The following is a 12,089-nucleotide window of genomic DNA, read 5'->3' on the forward strand; positions in this document are numbered from 1 at the left end:
TTCCTAATAATTTCTGAAGTGCATTTAAAACACATACCTCACAATTTCAAATTCATATATAAACATTCTCTAAAATATTTGTTTTCATTTTATTTGAGAGAGAGAGATGAATATACAGAGAGAAGCAGAGTGCTGCTAGTTCACTCCCCAAATGCTCATGACAGCCAGGGCTGGGTCAGGCCAAAGCCAGGAGTTTAGAACTCAATCCAAGTTCCCCACATGGGTGGCAGGGGCCCGAGTACTATAGCCATCACCTGATGCCTCCCAGCATGCACCTTATCGGGAAGCTGGATTGGAAGCAAAGGATCCAGGACCCGAATCAGGCGTTCCTATATTGGATGCCTGTGTCCCAAGTGGCATCCCAGCTGTTGTGCCATTTAACCTCACCTTTCCCCAATAAATGAGTTCTTTGGGGACAGGTAGTTGCATTAGAGCTCATTCTTTCAAAATGTCTACATACTGAATAATTATTTACTGATTAATCACAAACCTAGTGTGTTCTTACATTTTCTCTAGCCATTCTGCTTCACTCTCCTATTACTATCTCAGATAACCAATAGATTTCCATCAATAGTAGCTACTTGAATGAAGAGACAAAGACTCACATCTGCAGCGCTGGCACTGTGGCACAGCAGGTTAATCCTCGACGCTGGCATCCCATACTGGAGCCCTGGTTCAAGTTCTCACTGCTACACTTCTGCTCTACTTCCCTGCCACTGGGCCCAGGTAAGCAGCAGCACTGACCCAAGTATTTGGGCCCCTGCTACCCATGTGGGAGACCTGGATGAGTTCCTGACTCTTAGCTTTGGCTTCAGCCTGGCCCAGCCCTGGCCACTGCAGCCATCTGGGGAGTGAACCATTGGGTGGAAGAGCTCTGTATCTCTATCTCTCCCTCTCTCTTTCTAATTCTGCCTTACAAACAAATAAAATAAGTCTTAAAAAAACAGCTTGTACTTGGGAAGTGTGGTTTCAGGAGATTTTTCAGGCTAAAGCAATGTGATGTTAAAATGCATGATGGGTCACAAGAATCTGTTGGAGTAACCAGGATATTCAAACTAGAAATAGTCTGACACATTGGTTCCACTATGCAAGGGTGAGAATAAAAATGTTCCGGCAAACTTAGGAAAGTCTGATTGTTCTGTAGCTGTGGCAATAAAGATCCGTGTTCATTTTTTAAACCTCTCTAAATGATCAAGGACAATGCAGTTCTATGAATACACATTTGCAAAACTAAATTGTTGGTGTCAGCACTCACTTGTGAAAGTCAGCCCATCAGGGCAGACTCACCACCGAACTGTACCTCTGAGCACCAATAGCCAGCAGCACTCTCACCCGTGGAGCCACACTTCACAGTGATGCAAGCTCACCCCCCCTCTGAACATCCTTTAGTCCCTGAGCGCCACGCTGCCCCAAGCAGTCATGGACGATCAGCATTCTGCTATGCTCTGAGGGACTGTATCTGCAAGCAGAGTTTCCTCTTGTAATGCTAAGCCTTAACCACAGCTGTGTCTTTTTATCTCAGATCCTCAACAGTGGTCATTCTGGGGATTCTACTGAGACCATTCGCTGACTCACCATAGACTGCTTGGAACACAGGTGCATTGACTGGGCCCTAAACTCCAGGTGCCCAATGGATCTGCAGTCAGGTAGAGATACTGGTGATTTGACTTCTGACTAGTTCCACTGGGCTCTTGATGCTCAGTGTATTTTACTATCTCAGAGTTTGTGACTGTCTTGGTCCTTATTATGTCACCAAGACAGAACACTTGAGACTAGGTAATCATAAAGGGAAGAAGTTGGGGCCGGTGCTGTGGCAGAGCAGGTAAGGCAGCCGCCTGCAGTGCCAGCTTCTCATATGGGCACCAGTTCTAGTCTCAGCTGCTCCACTTCTGATTCAGCTCTCTACTGTGGCCTAGGAAAGCAGCAGAAATGGCCCAAGTCCTTGGGCCCCTGCACCCACGTGGAAGACACGGAAGAAGCTCCTGGCTCCTGGCTTTAGTTCAGCACAGCTCTGACCATTGTGGCCATCTAGGGAGTGAACCAGCGATTGAAGACCTCTCTCTCTCTCTCTTTCTCTATCTGCCTCTGCCTCTTTGTAACTCTTTCAAGTAAAGAAATAAAGTCTTAAAAAAATAAAGGGAAGAAATTTATTAAGCTCATGGTTCTAGGGACTAGAAGTCTAAGATGCAGTTGTTTATGTATACAAAGTCTTAACGTGATAGGTTTTTGTCTGATGATTGTAAAGGGAGTCATTCTAGAAGGCATAGGTTAGATGGGTATCCAAGCCAAGCCAAGCCAAGTCTGAGGGCTAATGAATTGAGGATCACTAGACCAGTGACAAATGTGTGTCAAAGCAATTTGTGGAACTTTGTTTTAGAACCACACAGAACTCTTGTATGGGAAATCCTGACTGGTCACTTTGTGAAAGCATGCCACTTAGTTCAGCCTGTTTTCCAGCTCAACTGATTGTTGCATTGGTTGGGGACCCTAAGGCACTGTGCACAAACGCAAACTGTTGACTAACCAGAGTGACCTGTTGGTTTATCTGTGTGAAAGTCTCTTCTCCTTTAAGAAATAGCTAACTCTTTGCACTTTTCATGACAACTACCAGCAGTTTGTTTTACTTACTAAGAAATTTCTGACAAATGAAAATCAAAGTTAACTTATTTTAGAGAATTTCTCAAAAAATAGGAACCAAACCCCAAGAGAGCTGGTTAAGCCACCACCTTTGATGCCAGAATCCACATGAGCCTGTTTGAGTCTTGTGCCTGAAAAAGTAGCAGAGAGTGGCCAAAGTCCTTTGGCCCTGCCACCTACATCGGAGACCCAGATGGCATTCCAGGCTCCAGGCTTCAGTTTGGCTGAGCCCTGGCCATTGCAGCCACTTGGGGAGTGAACCAGCAGATGGAAGATCTCTCCCTCTCTAACTCTGCCTTTCAAATAAATAAATAAATCTTGATATCTCAAAGACTTTGCAAGCTTCCGAACCCTACCCTCCTTGCATTTCTCTATCTTGTGTTATTTCTATTCAGCTTTATCTGACTGACTATGTGAACTAATCTTCCTTTGGGGTTTCTCAGGAAAATGCAATCATCTTGCAAAATTGCCAAGCAAAAAATCAGGGGGATGGGGCAGACGTGTCTGCCAGCTCCTCGGTGTTCATGGTGTGTGGGCAGAGACAGCCACTGTAAGGCGAGGCTGTGTAACTGCAGAGACAATGGTCAGATACAGGACCTACCTCCCGGTGATGTGGATAAAGTGTCTGAGGAAGATCTGTACAGGAGGCGACACTTGAGTAGCGACCAGATGGAAGATGAGTGGGAAGAGCAGTCAGGTGGAGACTGGCTTGTGCAAAGGCCCTGAGGCAGCCCACACATAGCTGACCTGCCCCCACAACTCGGGCCCATCTTGGCTGCCCCTGAACGGGGGCACAGCTAGTGTAAGGCTGGGATGGGTGTTATTTGAGCAGAGCTTTGAGTAAGGAAAGAGAGCTCCCAGCATTCCCTGTGCAGAAGAGGACTTTTCATGGAGAGTGGGCAGATCCTGGTCCCTGTGCTAATCCAGAGCTCAGACCTCATTTGTTTTTGAAGCTGTCTTGGGTCATCGGTTTGAAAGACAGAGTGACACACACACACACACACACACACACACAGAGAGAGAGAGAGAGAGAGAGAGAGAGAGAGTCTCCCATCTACTGGTTCACTCCCCAAGCGGCCCCATTGGACAGGGCTGGGTCAGGCCGAAGCCAGGAGCTTCTTCCGGGTCTCCCAGGTGGGTGCAGGGCCACAGCACTCAGGCTGTCTTCCACTGCTTTCCCAGCCATCTGCAAGGGAAGTGGAGCAGCCGGGACTCGAACTGGTGCCCATGGTGCAAGTGGCAACCCATGCCGGCTCTGGGACAGGGAAGGCATGTTTTAGTCTTTTCTCCTTCTCCTTCTCCCCCTCTCCCTCCTCCTCCCCCTCCCCTTCACTCTCCCCCTGATTCAAGGTTTTAATTAGTTGAGAGGTACTCTTACAATGAGAGGGAGAGAGTGAGAGATCTTCCATCTGCTGTATGGCCTCTGCATTCCAAAATAAAGCCCTAGATATCCTCAAAAAGAAAAAAAAAGAATCCATGTATGGTCTCAGGAGATGACCTATATTATCACTTCTAAATTGTAGCCTCAATTATTTTGTGATAAAAAATACAAACAGCAGAGAGGTGGTCAGCAGGGAGGTGAGTAGTACAAGGGGCTGTTGTGAAGTCTTGTTCTACGTATCTCCAGCTCTCTCCAGAAAAGACAACCTGAGCAAAGCACCCAAATATCCATTGCCTTCACCAAGTCCAGCCTACATATTGCATGGGCAATTGTACCCATCATTAAGAGCTTCCAGATGACTCACTCTTTAAAAAGTTTTTTATTTATTTTGAAAGTTGGAGTTACAGAGAAAGAAGGAGAAACAGAGATCTTCCATCCATGTGTTCACTCCTCAGATGGCTGCAACCACAAAGCCTGGGCCAGGGGAAAGCTGGGGGCTCATCCAGGTCTCCCACCTGAGGGACAGAGGCCAAACACTTGGGCATCTTCTGCTGCTCTTCCCATTATCAGGGAGCTGGACTGAAGGAGAGGCAACCATAAACAAACTGGCACTTAACATGGAACGCCAGCATTGCAGGTGGCAGGCTTACCCACTATGCCACAATGGGGCCCCAGTACTCACTGTTTACATCTCATGATTAACAAGCACCTGATTCCACTGTGTTTGCAGGAAGGCAAGGGTGGGAATGAAGTAGTCACCAGGCTTTCACTGTGGATAGGATTGTTGGAAATGCTGGAAACAAGAGAAAACCACAAGTCACACACTCAAGGTCAAGCAGAGGAGGGAGGGTAATAATCCAAAGAACGGATTCTAAAATAGACTGTAAAAAAATAAAAGGATGAGAAATGGAGAGTATACTCATTATAGAGCTATGACAAGGATTCCGGTATAAGTAAATCTGGGAGAGAAATGACCAAGTATAATCATGGACTTGGAAAAATGTTCTATTTGTGTTGGATGGTGTCTGAAGCTGGCTTTCAAGTATGCTTTGTATCTGAATGTGTGAAAATTATGCAGGAATCTGGTCATGAAGCACCAAGAGGGCCTAACTTTAGGTGTTTCTGTTGTGTTCTGAAAGACGTGAGGGACACCTGTAGGGCTTTACTTTCTTAAGTGGCACTGTTACATTATAGAATGTGCTTAAACAGAAACTAAATGAACAAAACTTTTTTCTTTTTTTTTTTGCATTTCTTCCTTTATTTTAAAAAATCATCTGGGGGCGCGTGAGTGGCCTCCCGTGGTGGCAGTCGTGGGGTGAGTTGGGGGCGGGGGATTGGCTATGTACAGGTGGGCACTGCCCTGGGTCTGGCCACAGCCTCGGCCCCACATCCGGCCCCGGGTCCAAGGCGCTGCCCTGAGCACGTGCTGGGTGGCCATGGCCACGACCATGACCACGGCTACAGCAGTCATGGTCAGCCTCCACCTGGGGGCTCTGGGTGACTGAGAGTGCCCTCCCAGAGGGGCCCCACGCTAGGTGTAGAAGACCTCAGGGCTCGGGGGGCTGAGGCCCACCTGCCCACCCCCTGCGGGATCCCTGTGGCCGGCACTGCTAAGTGTAAAAGATGACCTTGGGGCCCGGGGGGTTGGGGGCCCCGTGCTAGGTGCAGACGACCTCGGGACCCAGGGGGCTCTGGGGACCAAGGCTGCCTCCCCCCCTCTGCAGGACCCGCTAGGTGTAGAAGATGACCTCGGGGATCTGGCCGTCCTCCACCGTGGTGCCGCAAAACTAAGTTTTGTATCTGCAAATTCACAGGAGTTTTTTTCAGTCTGGAGGTTGGGGTTCAAGGCCAAGGCTCCAGCGGACTCTGAGGAAGGTGCAGCCATGTCCTCTCCCCTGTGAGTCCCACCCCCTGGGGGGGTGAGGGCCTCAACCTGACACTCCGTGGTAGACCAGTGCCTCCCCTGTCAGATGAGCCAAGGGTACTGTTGCCCCCTGGGGTGGGAGGGGCCGGGCAGGTTCAGTGTCTGCAGCCCAGCAGCCAAGCTCTGATGGCCTCCCAGGGATGGACAGGGCAGGGCACCGGGGTGGGGAGGACAAGGGCAGAGGCACAGCTGCCCAGCCCCTTGGCACCTGCCCTCACCTCACTGCCTGGGCACTGACCAGAACCTGGCCCCATCCCTGGCTCCTCGCACAGTTAGGCCATCTTTGTGGAGCCCACGAACACATGGTGGACACAGAAGGAGGACAGTGGACACTGGAGGAAAAACTTGGTGAAGATGGTGCCCCAGGAAACTTCGCCAAGGCCTCCTGGGAGCTTCTGAGTGGGGAGGCAGAGAGGAGAGAGGCAGTGGAGCTCCCTCCCCCCACGGTTCCCTCATCCTCACAGTGGGAGGCACTGTCCCTGTGGTCAGAACCCTCCCCCTGGGAGGGCCCACAGGGGATGAGGGTGGGGCTGCTGACCCCCAGGGCCACTTCTGCTGCTTGGGGTGGGACAGGTGCCTACCAGGAGGTGAGGGGTGGGGGCGCTGTGGCTCAAAGAAGGAGCAGGCAAGAGACTGGGGCAGGCGGCCCGGGAGGGGGTTTGGGGTCCGGTCTGCCAGCACCTCTTCATGCTGCAGCATGGGCAGAGACAGGGCACTGCTGGGCTCCCCCACCTGCCTGGGAGGGGTCTCCATGCTCCTTGGCAGGAAGCAAGAGCCTGCCTGGACGGTTAGTCCCCTGTTGTCTCCGGATCCAGGGAAGTACCAAGCGGGGTCCCCTCAGGATTTGCAGGCTCACTGGGCCCCCCACGGCCTGAGATGGGGAGCAGCCCCGTGAGTGACTTCCAGGAAAGCACTCAGCAGCAGCCCTGAGACTCAGGCCAGGGCCAAGGTGGGAGGCAGCTTTGGGCCCAAAGAGGGGCTTCCAGGCACAGCGTGAGGGCGTGGCCTCGTCCTGTGCAGCCAGGGGAAGACCTGGGCTGCTGCTTCAGCCTCCCAGCTCTAGGTGTGCGCCAGGGTCCCCAGCCTTGGGACGACCCTCCCAGGAAGCTGCCCTTTACTCCCGGGGTCTAAAAGAGGGAGGCTGGTCATCCCACTGGGACCCACCCTGGCGCCCGGCTCCTCCTGATCTGGGGTGCCGCGGGTGATACCCTGAGGGTGAAGATGACGGGCTCCTGTTGCTGGGTCAGTGCAGCCAGCAGCCCGAGTCCACCCCTCTCTGGGCTCCAGGCTGCGGTGGCCGGGGTCCACCAGGAGGCCGCTCTGGGCTGCTGTCCAGGCCTCCACGTGGCGCTGCTGCTCCAGGCAGCACTGCCCCTGGCGCAGGAACAGGCGGACGGTGGGGATCTGGCCCAGCTGCCCCCACAGGCTGCTCTGGGCAGGGGCAGGTGCCAGCGTGAGGGCCTGGATGAAGGCCGCTGCAGCCCCCACCTCGTCCCCCAGGCTCAGCAGCAGTCGGCCCCGGGAGCAGAGGTCCTCCGCCCACCGCGGGAGGTCCCCATCGCCTGCACCCTCCTGGAGCAGTTGGTCCAGGTCCTTGAGGGCTCGATCGCATTCCCGCAGCTGGGCCAGGCAGGTGGCACGCAGGCGCAGCTGGCAGGCGCCCCCCCCCCCCCCCACTGGCCAGCACGGCCAGGGAGCAGAAGCCCAGCGCCTGCCGCGGCCGCCCTGTGTCCAGGAGGACATTGGCTTCCCGGGCAGCGGCCTGCACAGAAGAGGAAGGGAGGGAGAGAGCCTGGGTAGGTCCAGCCTGCGCCCAGCGCCGCCCACCTCTGGGGCCCCTTCCCCATGCTCCCTGCGTCCCAGCTGGCTCTGCAGCCCCTCCCACTGGCCCTGCACAGGCTGTCCCCGCCCCCAGGACAGCGGCCCACCGGCCTCCGCGACCCAAAGCAGGGAAGGCAGCGAACCAACCGAGTGACAAGCAGGCTACTGACCAGGCCTCGGCGCTTCCCCCAGTCCCGGCCCCACCACACCCTCCGGACGGCAGGGCCAGCGGGGAGTGCGCAGCTCCGGCCATGCCGCCAGCGCCTTCCTTTCCCGGGCCAAGCTGAAGCCACCTCGGTCACTCTCCTGGGCTCATGAACCCCCGGGAGAGGCTGTACAGAGACCCCGCCCCAGACTGCGTCCCGGCCCGGAAGGCGCGCTCAGGCCCCACACAGCTGGGCTGGGTGGGCAGCGGGAGGAGCGCGCAGATGGAGTGGGGTGACCGGCCGCCAGCCACCGGAAGTGGGGAACGGCTACTTCCGGTTCTGCTCGCGTCGCTCAGCATCCTCTTGGACTCCCCAGAGGCAAGCCCTCAGCTTCTCAGAGACGCTGCTTTAGCCCCGCCTCCGAGCTCCGAGGCCCCGCCCAACCCTGCCTCGGATCCCAGAGGCCCCGCCCAGTTCCTCCAAGAGCCAAGGGATCCCTGCCCAGGTGCTTATCAAAATTCTGAGTCCCCGCCTCCAAGCCCAGAGCCCCCCCCCAGCATGCCCCTTAAGTCGTGAGGCCCCGCCCAGCGCCCCCCCCCCCCGTGAGCTCAGTACCCCTCCAGCCCCGTCTCCAGCCCCAGAGGCCCCGCCCAGCCCCGCCTTTAGCGCCAGAGACCCCGCCCGGCCCCACATCAGAGCCTTGACCCCCGGGCGTGCCCCCGGATCCGGGCTCCGGTACCCAGTCCACCATCGGGCGCTGTTGGTTGAGGCCGCGGGAGCCCCCGACACACGCAGGCCCGGGAGAAGCTGTGGCGCCGCCCTGCACGAGGCGGGCTTGGTGCAGGGCGGGCTCCGAGGGGTCTCCCTCCGCCCCCGGGAGGCTTATGCCCCCTGCGAGCGAGCCCAGAGGCCCTTGGCCGTCGCGGTCGTCAGCCGGAGACCCGGGTCCGGCCGGTGATGCTGCTCGCGCCCGCCGCACACGCCATGCGCACCCCGCGGGCGCACCTGGGTGAGGCTTTGCCGCTGGGAGGCCTCCAGCAGCCGCAGCAGGAAGCCCAGGTCCGCGGCGTCAGGCTCGGCCAGGCCCTGCAGGTCCCAGGCCGCGGCCCGCATGTCTCCCTGCTTCAGCAGGAATAGGCCCCGCCCAGGCCGCCGCGGATGCCTGAGCGGCGCGCAGGGCCCCCTGCAGATGGACACCGGCTGCCTCTTAGCTGCCTGTGGGGGTGGGAGGAGGTGGGTGGGCGTGGGCGAGGGGCTGGGGGCAGAGGCACGCAGATTCACCTGCTGACACAGCCCCTGCCTCTCCCCCATGATCACAGCAAGGGGTCGTCCCCCCACCAGCCCCAGCAGAACCGGAAGTGGGGACCCTGCTCTCAGGAAGTTGCTGGCACAGCACAGGTCCCTGGCGTCCGGCTCCGCCAGGCCCTGCAGGTCCCGGGCTGCGGCCCGCACATCTCCCTGCTTCAGCCGGCCCAGGCCCCCCTCCGGCCGTCGCGGACACCCGAGCAGGGCGCAGGGCCCCTGCAGACGGGCACAGGCTGCCTGGTAGCTGCCTGTAGGGGTGGGGGGCGCTGGGTGGGCGTGGGCGAGGGGCTGCGGGCAGAGGAACTAGGATTCACCTGCTGACACAGCCCCTGCCTCTCCTCCATGGACACCGCAAGGGGTCGTCCCCCAACCAGCCTCAGCAGAACCGGAAGTGGGGACCCCGCTCTCAGGAAGCTGCTGGCACAGCACCACGGTGATGTGGGGCAAGGCCACCCGGGCAGAACCGGGCCTCCGCGGGGCACAGAGGGGGGTCAGTGGTCATGGCTGGGGTTTCAGAAGTCACTGCCGTCCAGGGTCGCTTTCCCTGCGGATCAGGTCAAAGGGTGGCGCAGGCCCGGCATACCCAGCGCCATGAGGGCATCGGCCAGCAGCAGGTGCCCACTGGGCTGTGCGCAGTCCATCTGGACCAGTGCCTCCCCAGCGGCCAGAAGGCCCTGGGCGACGTCCTCCTGGAGGGGCCCCTCAGCAGGGCCCAGCAGTGAGCGTGCAGGCCCTGTGCAAGGAGGCTCTGGAGGTCGCGCCTCAGAGAGCGGAGCTCAGGGACCACAGCGGCTGGGTCCAGCTTCAGGGCAAAGAGGATGTCGGCCACATGAGCTTTTTTTGGTCTTTGTGACATCTCCCACCGGCTTTCTGAAGGGGGCATCTGCTTAGCTCTGGGGTCAGGGTCTCTCCCTCCTCTGCAGGTCTCTAAACGTTGGTGCTTTGCGGGGAAATCTGCCAGGCACAGAGCCTTTCCTGTTCGGGGGTCTCTGACGCCCCAGATGGGGCCCTGGTCCATCGCTGGTCCATCTCTCTATGGCTTCCTCCTGGCGGGTCTCATGTTCCGAGGAGGGGGCTCACTGCATCCAGTCTCCCAGGCCGCTGGGGTGGGATTCGCTCCTCCTGCAGGTCAGTCCCGGCACCCACCCCTCATCTCTCAGCACTGGCCTTCTTTCCGGCTGTCACTGTGACAGTGTCCTCTGGGCTCCGAGTTCCGTTCCAGCTCCCAAAGCTCAGGGTCCACAGCCGTGGTTCCCTGGGTGCTGCCCCTGATTGCTGTGTCTTCCCTGTGTCCCCAGGGTCTCCTCTCTGCTCTGTGGCCGCCCAGTACCCATCTCCTTTCACAGAGGGGAAACCGGCGTGGAGAGGACAAGTGACTCGGCTGAGTCCGCTTGTTGGACCCGGCCCCCTCCCACTTGTGCAACGGGGTGGGTATCCAGGGGAGTGGGCCTGGGTGAGAACATAGATCCCCATGAGTCAGGGCGTGTGTGGCACAGGGGCAGACACAGAAACCTCATAAAGAAACCAACGAACCCGAAAGCCCTCTGTGCACACAGGCCTAGCTGGTGTGAGGGGGTCTCTCACCTGACGGCCTGAACCACAGCCCCTTATGTTGAATGGCAGCTGTTTCTGCAGAGGTACAGAAACTCACAGCAAAAGCAGGCAAATCAAGTCCTGACCCGGCTGTGCCCCAGCAGACATGACTAATCGGTGCCAGCACTTACTCCCGTGGCTCATGTCCCTGAGCCCCTCTCAACACACTGTCCTGGCAGCCTCCACCAGACAGCTAAAAGGAGCCCCCTGGCCCACACCCCATGGTGGGATGGGGTAGGGGGTGGCTCCCTGGGGGATCCCTTTTGGCTGGAGAAGACCCCCGTGCCCTGAGAGTTTGCACAGGTGACCAGCGCAGGCTGAGGCTGCAGGCAAGGAAGGGCAGTGTCCCTGACCTGCGTGCCTGGTGTTGCAGGTGGGACTAATGCTGGGGTTCTGGTGGGTACCCCGCTGCTGGGCATGGCTGGGCACTCTCCCCATCCTCAGCATGGCTCTGGGTCTTCTCCCTCCCTGCTTGCCCAGCCCCAGGTGGGGACGGGGGTCCAGTACCTGCTGCTGGCCCAGGGCCAGGTACACGAGTGCCTGCTCACACAGAGCTTGCACATTCCCCAGCTTGGCCTGCAGCACAGAGTTGAAGTCGAACATGGCGGTTTTCTTCTGGCCCAGAAGCCCATAGCAGCAGGCTTGGGCAAGCAGGGACTCGCTGGCCTGGCTCCCTGCGGGAGGCAGCAGTCAGGACATGGCTGTAGCTCCTCCTCGTGCCCGACCCAGCAGAACAGAGGGTGCTGACTCTGGGCACCAAAACACAAGGACAGTCAGGGCTGGCCTGGGCGCTGGCCACAGGACGGCCCCCAGAGGAGTGATGGACAGCCTGGGGGGCTCTGAGAGGAGGGGCGCTGCAGCTGCCTCCAGGGGAGAAGGGAAAGGCAGCCAATAGGAAGGGGTGGGGTGGGGGGAGGCAGCCAGGGAGGAGCCCTCTGTCACGTGTGCAGCGGTGGACATGGCCAGCAAAGCGCCCTGGTTGGGGGGGCCGACCAGCCATGTCCCTTCCCCACCAGTGCCGCCGGGAAGGACTCACTGAGTCCCCCCTCCCACCCTTGCAGGGGTCTCTGTCAGGCCAGGGGGTGCTATCAAGGCCCACCAGGGACAACTGGCAGGCAGGCCCCTGTCCCACACTTCCCATCCCCTGTGCCCTGGGACAGGTCCCACACCCAAGGGCTGTGCCCCTGTGCCCGGAGCTCAGCCAGGAGGGGAGGCCAGGTGCCCACCACTCGGTCACTGTCGCTAGGTGGACTTGGGTGTGGGGTGGGGATTGAGTTGGGAA

General features: G+C 58.0%; 1 long non-coding RNA gene and 1 pseudogene across 1 annotated transcript in view; both read right to left on the bottom strand.

Moving 5' to 3' along the window:
* Nucleotides 1–12,089, bottom strand: part of LOC127485670 (uncharacterized) — a 401,588-nt gene that overhangs the window by 329,166 nt on the left and 60,333 nt on the right. The gene's annotated exons all lie outside the window — the stretch shown is intronic.
* LOC100343528 (uncharacterized) overlaps nt 4,818–12,089 on the bottom strand; it is a 35,387-nt pseudogene continuing 28,115 nt past the window's right edge.

The sequence above is a fragment of the Oryctolagus cuniculus genome, chromosome 7, assembly GCF_964237555.1.
Source record: "Oryctolagus cuniculus chromosome 7, mOryCun1.1, whole genome shotgun sequence".
Taxonomy (NCBI): Eukaryota; Metazoa; Chordata; class Mammalia; order Lagomorpha; family Leporidae; genus Oryctolagus; species Oryctolagus cuniculus.